Raw genomic sequence first — 9,962 nt, 5'->3', positions numbered from 1 at the left:
CATTTGGGTCATTGTGGACCGGTTAACCAAAGCTGCCCACTTTCTACCGATTCGCACGACGTACACTTTGGATCGACTGGCTCAGCTGTACATTAAGGAAATAGTGCGGTTGCATGGAGTTCCTGTCAGTATTGTATCGGACAGGGATACTCGGTTTACTTCTAAATTTTGGGCTAGACTACAGTCAGCCATGGGGACGAGACTCGCCTTTAGTACTGCCTTTCACCCTCAAACTGATGGACAATCGGAGAGGACCATCCAAACCTTGAAAGATATGCTGAGGGCCTATGTTATTGACCTTACAGGAAGCTGGGATGACCATTTACCCCTGATTGAGTTTGCTTATAATAATAGCTTCCAAGCCAGTATTCAAATGGCACCATATGAAGCCCTGTATGGAAGAAAATGCAGGTCACCCATATGTTGGGACGAGGTTGGTGAAAGAAAGCTTTTAGAGCCAGAAATTGTCCAGATAACCACAGATAAAATAGCATTAATTCGTGAAAGGCTCAGGACAGCTCAATGTCGGCAAAAGAGTTATGCCGATAACCGAAGGAGAGATCTTGAATTTGAGGAAGGTGATCGAGTTTTCCTAAAAATCTCACCAATAAAGGGCATTATGAGATTCGGCAAGAAAGGAAAGTTGAGCCCACGTTACATCGGACCAATTGAAATCCTGGAAAGAATCGGAGGTGTCGCTTATAGACTTGCCTTACCACCCGAATTGGCAAATGTCCATAATGTCTTTCATGTATCTTCACTACAAAAATATCAGCCCGACCCGTCCCATATCTTAAAATATGAACCTTTACCGATCAGGAAGGACCTATCCTTCATTGAGCAGCCAATTTTGATACTGGATAGAAGGGTGCAAGTGTTGCATAACAAGGAGATTCCTTTAGTCCGTGTATTATGGCAGTACCATTCAAGAGCAGAGTCGACTTGGGAACGAGAAGACGAAATCAGAGAAAAATACCCCTATCTTTTTCAGTAATCAGGTACACAAATTTAGAGGACTAAATTTCTTTAAGGAGGGAAGAATGTAACAATCCTAAAATTTCAAAAAGAAAAAAAAAAAAAAAAAAAAAGGAGAAAATATGTTTTTAAATAGGTGATGTTTTGTTTGAATATGATGGTCCTTGAGGACCATCACTATTTTCAAAAGATTTGCCTTTGCCTTTACTTTTTTTTCTTTTGCCTGCTTTTGCCTCCTGCTGCTTGCAGCTGGCAACGTCCTTTAGCGGACGTGGTTTTCGTACGATAAAAGTCTGCTTTTAATGCGACACCTCAGGTATGAGGCAGAGCGTAATAAAACAGTATAATAATACGTTATAAGAATTTAAATAGGGGATGTGAGCACTCCCACCCTAAAACAAAACTTTGAGATCTCTCTCTGGTCGAAACACAGTGAACTTCTCTCTCGAACCGAATTCTTTTATCGGAAGCTCCCTCTCAAATAATTGTGGGTAAGTGATATCGTCTTCCTGAAAAATAGTCTGTTTTTAATAAATAGTGATATTTTCGTTCAGGATATTTATTTTATAAGTTTTGTGTGTAAGTGACATCGTCTTCCTGAAAAATAGTCTATTTTTAATAAATAGTGATATTTCCGTCTAGGATCTTTATTTTATCAGTTTTGTGTGTAAGTGACCTCATTGTCTCGAAAAATAATCCATTCTTTTTAAAAATGAAATGAAATAATTATTTCTGCTTATTATCATGAATTTTAGGCGCGATAAATTTTATGCGCACGTGACCCCATTATCTTGAAAAATAATCTTTTTAATAAAAATTGTGATATTTTATCTATGTTAGAAATTTTGAATGCTGTAAATTAGAAAAATAAATTTATTTATTTTTCTTGTCTATTGTTAGAAATAAATGTGATATTTATGCTTTTAGTAAAATTGTGATATTTCTTTCTACTGTTTTGAATATTTAGACATTGTAAAATTCATGTGCAAATGGCTGCCTTATTATTTAAAAATTGACATTTTTGCAATTGATTATAGTATTGTTGTGAAATGTTTATTTGTGAATTGATATTCCATAAATTGTGATAATTCTGTATTCTTGAATTTTTATAAGAGTTTTTCTATACATATTAAATTGGCAATTATGCTAGAATGCCTTTACAAACTGCTACCTTTCTAAATTTGAGCCCAAAATATTTGATTGGTTATTTTTGAAATATTATAGAGAGTGACTGTTATTAATGGTTTAGGTGAAATTCATATTAATGGTTTCAGTGATATGTTGAGTACATGATATTGCTGCTTTCGAATGTTTAAAGAGATTTAGAAATAATTTAAGTATGCAAGTGGACTCATCCGTTTCGCCGGTGAAGTATAAGTGGACCTATCTGGGACGCCGGTAGGGATTAAGTGGACTCATCCGGTACACCGGTGAAGTATAAATGAAACTGCAAGGATTAAGTGGACCTATCTGGGACGCCGATAGGGATTAAGTGGACCTATCTGGGACGCCGATAGGGATTAAGTGGACCCATTAGGACGCTGATGGGGTATATAAGTGACCTACTTGGGACGTCAGTAGGGTATTTTGTGAAATCCTTTGAATTATGTACTGCCGTTAAAAGTGTTATAAGCATTTCAATTACTAAGATTATACTTAATTATGCATTTATTGAAAGTGAAACTGTTGATGCATTTTTGTTAATAAATCTCATTTTGGAAAATATTGATATCTTTCAATCATGATTATTTTTAAGATTATGATGATCACTTACTGAGTAACCAAACTCATCAAACTATGGTAAACATTTTTTCAGGATAACTACGGATTCATTTTGAGTGCTAGTCAAGATCAACCTTGGAAGATACTGTTGTTGTGCTAGCTTTCTTTATTTACTATGTAAGACCTCGCCACTGTAAATTTGTCCTATCAATAGATGTATATATGTTTTGTCCCTCACATCTCAGGAATAATAGTATTGTAAATTCTTGGGGTGTGACAGTCACCCTCAGGGGACGTACCAAAATATGTTCTGCAAATCTTCTTCCAATTTGTTTTAAAATCCCTATGGCATATAAGTTATGTTGTCCAGCTCCTCGTTTTGATCCCATTTTGATCCTAAACATCATGTTGTTCCTTTCAAGCCATATAAGCCACACAATCACAAAAAAATTCGGTCTCCATACAATAAGTTTCACTTTTAACACAGGTGGAGAGGACCAGTGACTCAAGAGGGACTCCACCGAGGCCGCCGATACCCATTTGAAATAACATAGACTTAATGCAAAAGACCAAGTAATTGTTGCAAAGGATCCAGGCAAAAAAGATGACTTAAACATACTAATCCCATTGCTTCCTTGAAGCGTTTGAAATTCAGCATCCCTTTCTTTCTTAGATTGTCCACAGTCAAGATTTTGTTTAACACAACGAGTCATCGAAGGGCCTTTGTTTTTAGAGGGCATGGGTGGACCACATTGTATGTGATAGAATCTCCTCTGTCCATGATGCCAATAAGCTCTATACATGAATATCACCACAAAAGGCACCTTTACTAATGGAATCCAAATCAGTCCATCTTTTTATTGCAAGAAAATAATCAGTGGAGCTCATGTTATAGCTTTTGATATGCCTCTATTTCATCGTCCTTTGATGCCCTTCTGAAGCAAGGGATTCAAATACCTTGCAGCCCCTCTCTTCCACCACATCTGCCCCTGTAACTTCAGAAGCCACCATGCTTAGCATAGAGGGTTCTTCTTTTAATGTAGCGTAGCCCAAACATATGCCCTTCCGAAAGTATGTTTTCTCACCAACGACCTGCATCCGTACTCTGCTCATGATGCCTAAGCAGCAGTCATTCATCCATTCCATGCACCGGATAATCCCCCTTTTGTCCAATGAGATCTAAGAAACCTTCCAGTTTCATCTCGCTTGAAAGACCCGTGGAGACCTCATGAGATGAGAGTCAGTGGCAGACAGTACGCCTCTTCTCATACCACACAGAAAAAATCACCAGTCACAATTCATTAAGACAAATATACAATGGAAGCCAGCTTCTGGAAAACAAGAAAACCCCTTCTCAATATAGGGACCACAACACTTTCTCCGCCCTTTAAAGAAAACCTTGGCTCCTCTATCATCCACAAGCTTAATCAGATCTCAGGAGCTCATTTCTAGAGTCACATCCCACCCAACTCTATAATGCATGACTAGTGGAAATAAAACAATTTCCTAATGCCGCTAATTATTTTCCGTCATTGTGGCTAATGGTGAGCACTTTCTTTGTTACTATTACAATACCTATGCCCCGGTCCATCAAAACCTTTTTTTTGCCTTTTCTATTTAGAATGGTGTCAATTTTTCCCAATGTCCCTCCTCTTCACAATCAAGTTCCAACCTTTTCAACTCCTTTGGCAAAGATATGGCCAAAACCCAGTCAGCTTAGGTTACAATAAAATAATGATACATAAGACAATGTGTAACCACTAATGAAGTGGGTATATATTGCAAAGGTCCGGATCAGACAAAAAATTGCGGGGGATCTTCCGGGGATCCATCTTTCTGAAAGTTATTGAGATCCTGCAAAATCAAAATTTGGGGGTTAGAGTTTTGATGCTATATACAGTTTGCTGAATGAGAAAAAAAATAAAATAAAATAAAGGACAAAAGTGCGTTTCTATTTACATTAAAGGCCTATTTCTGCAATTTTAGAGGAACTTTTAGATGCAAAACACATAACTAGAATTGACATAAATTACCTCTTTGCCGGAACCCGGAATAGAGTGCTTGGCCACATCAGCACTGTTGCCATTCAAGATTAGCACTGATCTGTATGAGGAACAGAAATAATCAGTTACATAAATAACAGAAAATCAATATTGATCTTGAACAGAAATAATCAGTTGCATAACTAACAAATAGCTTGAGTGTCAAGGAAAAAATATTTTACACACCAAAAAGAAAAAAACTGCCACGTAACATCACCTATACCGAAATAAAAACTAGTTCTCATTTCTTTACACCCCTACTGAGCAAAACATTCACTGTTGGGCAACAAGCCAGGGGGGGGCAAACTCTTGATTTCTACCCAATCAATTAACAAAAAACTTATAATAAAGATGAAAAAGGACACACAACATTGTTTCCAAAGAAATGCAACAGAGAGTAAGCATACCCGACAGGCAAAGGGATCGAAAATGAACCAGCAAAATCTCCTGGTCCCACGATTTTCAGGTTAGCACCAAAAACTATGTTGCATTCACTGAGGAATGACACCGTGCAAAAAGGGAGGACAAAGTCATGGTGGTCAATATGGGGTGGTATACAATCTCCTTCATCGTAGATGTTAACGATGCAGCTGTTGGGAATACAATCCGTAGGAAGGACATGCCACGTGACCATTGTTTTGAAGAGGGGAGGAATGGGGTCCACTTCCTCGTTACGAATGATCCCTGGTGGGTTCCCATTCTTATCCTGCTCAAAGAAGATTCATCTGATGTCAAAGTTTCTAATGTGTAGTATTCTCTTAATTACATTTAGAAGAACATTAACTCGTGAAAAGATTATTCTCTAAAATATAGTATTCTCTATATTTACCACTGCATAATTGTAGCAGCAACCAAATTGCATAGTCACACACCCCTTCCCACGCATCCATTTCTGTGGTTCTGAATAAGTTCGCTCTGAAAAAAAAAAAAATTAAATGGCTTAGTACATATCATACAAACCATGGCCACCGTGCCAAGCCATTAATAACACTAAAAATTAATCAATGCCATTTAGGAGAAAAAACAAGAAAGTAAAATTTCCAAAAGCCACATACATGAAATTCCAAAAATCTGACTTGAGTACATTAAATGTAGTATTATATGAAACTTATTTCTCTTTGCTTGCAGAGTTTTTCCACAGGGCATTAGCATGAAATATAGCACTGACTCTCTGGGATATGAAACCAGAATACAATATAAAGAAAATTTGGACAATAATATCCTTGATAGATCTAAAATCCTTGATAGATCTAAGCTAATGAGATAAATATAAGTTGTAGAAGTGAATCAGAAAAAAACATCTCAGTTATAGAAGTAAATGAATCTTATTGCCAAATCAACCTTTAGAAGAACAAAATTATGCATATAGTGGAGATAACCATCACAAATGCCCAACAATAACCATATATCTTTTGTAACATGAATCATCAATTTCTTGCCAGCTTCCCAAAGCGAATATGCCAAAACACTCCAGATTTCAAATGATAGTACAAATGCTGAATGTACAATTTGTCCAGAGGATTTAGATGCCCAGTTAATTGGCATCACACCTGTTTTCAGGTGCCAAAAAAACATGGGAAAGGCAGAAAAATACAGTGCCAGAGCACCTCCATTTCTAAATGTGGATATGGCCCTTAAACCAGGTAGGGTCCAGTTACTCTGCAAAGTCCGAATAAGACTCGCAAGGTCTGCTGAGACTTGACCAGTCCCCAATAATTTCATATGAACATGACATCCTGCCAGGTCCAAGTGACTCACCCAAGTCCGAGTCAAACTCAGCAAGTCTTAAAAACACTGTGCCAGTAAGATGCCATGGGATTCCTAGGATTCCTATGAGAATATGATTATAAAAATCAACCTAAAACATCTGTCTCTTCCACAAGTCTTCCAAATGAGGAAACTATGAGCAACTAGTGTGGTGACAAATGGGAAGCAAGGAAACATAGGTGGGGGGTGGGGGAGATAAGAACAAGAGCATTACGGAATGACTGGGTGGTTGGGATATTTATTGGAAAGTTAAGGGGAACCTGGATTTAAAAAACGAGGCATGAACAAATAATCACTAGAATCCCATTCATTTAAGTATGTGCAAAAATATCTTCTAGAAGAATTTACTTTTTGTACTCCTATTTGCACGTAATATTGTTGTTTCCCAATGAGACTTAGGGCAAGGGGTGACAAAGCACTAGAATGAACAGCATGATGGGTGATATGAACGAGGGGTGACTTATTGTATTCTCATATGCTCCATGCAGGCACACACAATAAAATGAAGAAAAGCAATTTACCCAGTAGATACACTGTAAAATAGCACAGAAAATACAACATGAAGTCCTAAAAATTGGAATCATATATTCTCCCTTTTTGCCCATAAGTAACAATGCTTAATGTGAAGGGATGTGTTCATTGGTATGCAGCAAGTGCAAACAAGGCATAGTTCATTGAGACAGGATAAAACAATAAGAGCCCACATAGTTCTCTTGGGAAAATGATCTACTCAGGAGGATTTTTCAATCTGAAATTTTGGGACCTCCCAAAGAATCATCAGATGAAAAAAAAGAAGAAAGAAATACAAAGAAAGGATTTTGAGTTCTTAAACACATAAACCTAACCATCCAAAAACTAGACGGTCTATGTACAATATGAGGATGTTATTTTTTTCAGACACATTAAAAAGACATAGATAAACATAACTCAACACCAGGAACTACACATATCATATATCATACAACTCTATGCTGCCACACAAAAACATCAAAACCATAGAGAGTAAGAAAGAGGCATACCCCTTAGTTCATTTTTCCTCCCCATCTCTTGAAGGCTGTAAACACAACAATGGTTTTCTGTTCAGTAGCGCTGAAAACACAAGTGTGCAGCTCAAGTCCCTTGACAATGTTAACCAGTTTCCCCTCGATCCTTTCCAAGGATACATAGTCCTTGTTCCTCACCACTTGCGTAAAACGAATCCACTCTCTCTCATCTCTCATCAATGATTCTTCTTTTGATCTTCAGAGTGATTCATCAAATTCCTTTGTCTGGGAAAACTGCCCACTTCTATCCCTCATGTCTCGCCCATGAGAGACCCGACGGTCCCTATAGCTGCTACCTTCTAACGAGGAGAGAGAGGTTTCTCCTGAACGCGTAGGAACCCTAGAACCAGATGTGTTGGTTGAGCTTTCATCAAATTCCTTTGTCTGGGAAACCTGCCCACTTCTATCTCCCCTTTCTCGCCAATGAGCACCCGATGCTCCCTATAGTTGCTACCTTCTAAGGAGGAGAGAGAGGCTTCTCCTGAGCGTGTAGGAACCCTCGAAGCAGATGTGTTGATTGAGCTTTTGTATGATTTCTTAAAGTTCCCATTTGACTGGCTATTGGAGCTCCTATCCGACAAAGTCAAACTTGAAGAAGCTGCAACTAAGTACCACTGATCCTCACAAAAATGTCCATTTGATAATGAATCTTGATCCAGTTCCCCTATAAAATATAAAGAAAGGAATCAATTAACCAAAACAGCAGATAAACATCAGAAGACTATGAAAAAAATTGTGAAGGACCATTAAAATATAAAGAACAATCAATTATCCAGAAAAAACACCCCATAAGATCACAAACTAAGGTACCCACACACAAGTGAGATTACTTTTTATAGACTACAGATAGTGCTCCTACCTAGGCATAATCTGAAAGTAAGGATTGAAGGCGAGCATAACTTTTAATTATAGATAGGTAAATAGAGAATAGAGCACATGAAGCTTCATGTTAAAGAAAATATGAACCTGGCAATTATTTAACTTTTGCGATGTGTCTTATCACATCAAAACCCAACAAATTATTGTGTCAAAGAATCTTTATCGAACATAAAACTTTGGACAAAACGCAGTAGTGCTCTTTCAATAGGGAATCAACTTCTTTATGAATAAAATTCTTACGAGACCTACTGCCTGATAAGAACAATGTTACCAACATTTTATTTGCCCCACTCCTAATAGAAATTGAACCAACTTCATCATAAGGAAAATGGATTGTAAATACTAAATCCTTCACTCAATGGATGAACTCTGCAAAATATTCATAAACCATAACTTGGACAGAACTGATATCAAGACAAAAACTCCAGTTACCATGATATGCATCCAGATAAAACTATCATAATTCACATTTTAGAAATCCAAAGGCTAAAAACTCATTGTTAAAGCTCAAATATTGATCTGGTAGTCCCTAAAAGAATGTCTTAGCACTCAATGTTTTTGTTTTAAAAAAACAAGAATTTATAGCTCGACAGTTGCTTTTTAAACATACGAGAAAAAATAAAGGCAAAAATGATGGGGGGGAAATTATACTTTAATTTCTAGCATTTTTTAGTATTTTTGGAAATTTTAGGGTTTTATATTTTTTTTATCTATTTCATGAGTATTATTATTCACAAGTACTACTCATGAGTACTATTCAAAATACTATATATCCGTAAAAAAAAAACCCAATTTCCGATTCACTTACCCGAACCAATAACCAAATTACCCTAATACAAAAACATGAAACAGTGCAAAACCCTAAGTATATCAGTAGAAACAAAAAACAATTCCCAATTCCCTTTTTAAACAAATAACCCAAGTACCCAATTCCAATTAATTGAATCTGATTACAATGATCTAAGAAAAAAAAAAATCTACACTGAAACAAATACAATTAGGCCTACGGTGAAAAAGCAACAATTCTCCTCTAAAGAAAGCCCAATAAAGCCCTAACCGCATAATTCAAAGCAAAAAACGAGCCAAATCTCATAGAAAGGATAGAAACAAAACCCAACCCAGTAACACAAACCCTAAAAACATCAACCAAAGGAAGCAAACCCATTTTCTCAGCATGTAAAGAAAGCAAACCCTAATTCAACAAAAGAAGCACTCACCAGAAGCCAACTGACGAATAAGATCAGGCAAAATCTCCGCGCACCTCCTGCAAAGGCCCTCAGTGAGAAAGGGAATAAACTGAGCCAAAGATTGGCCTTAGTCTTGAGGCCCTAGGGCTTTCCCGCTTTTCACAGCCACTCTCGGAAGAGAGAAAGAAGATGAGAGAGAATCTAGAGAGGGAATTATGCTTGAAAGAGAGAAAGAAGACGAGAGAGATTGCAGAGAGATGCTCGAAAGAAGATGAGAAAGATTTGAGAGAGACATGAAAGAGAACACTCGATCCTCGCTGGTCAATCTATGACCGTGTAACCATTAT

General features: G+C 37.2%; 1 pseudogene across 1 annotated transcript; it reads right to left on the bottom strand.

Annotated features, from left to right (window-relative positions):
- Positions 1-3,136: 3,136 nt before the first annotated feature.
- LOC18423700 (RNA demethylase ALKBH9B-like) lies at positions 3,137-7,862 on the bottom strand (annotated as a pseudogene). The gene is made up of 5 exons (XR_016060464.1): positions 7,526-7,862; positions 5,569-5,654; positions 5,147-5,445; positions 4,731-4,800; positions 3,137-4,551 (listed from the first exon to the last, which is right to left on the bottom strand). The product of XR_016060464.1 is annotated as an RNA demethylase ALKBH9B-like (transcript).
- Positions 7,863-9,962: the final 2,100 nt, after the last annotated feature.

Source organism: Amborella trichopoda, chromosome 8 (genome assembly GCF_054954075.1).
Source record: "Amborella trichopoda isolate Santa Cruz 75 chromosome 8, AtrichopodaSantaCruz75HAP2 v2.0, whole genome shotgun sequence".
Taxonomy (NCBI): Eukaryota; Viridiplantae; Streptophyta; class Magnoliopsida; order Amborellales; family Amborellaceae; genus Amborella; species Amborella trichopoda.
Note: the sequence above shows the minus strand (reverse complement) of the source record. Positions and strands in the feature narration are given on the sequence as shown.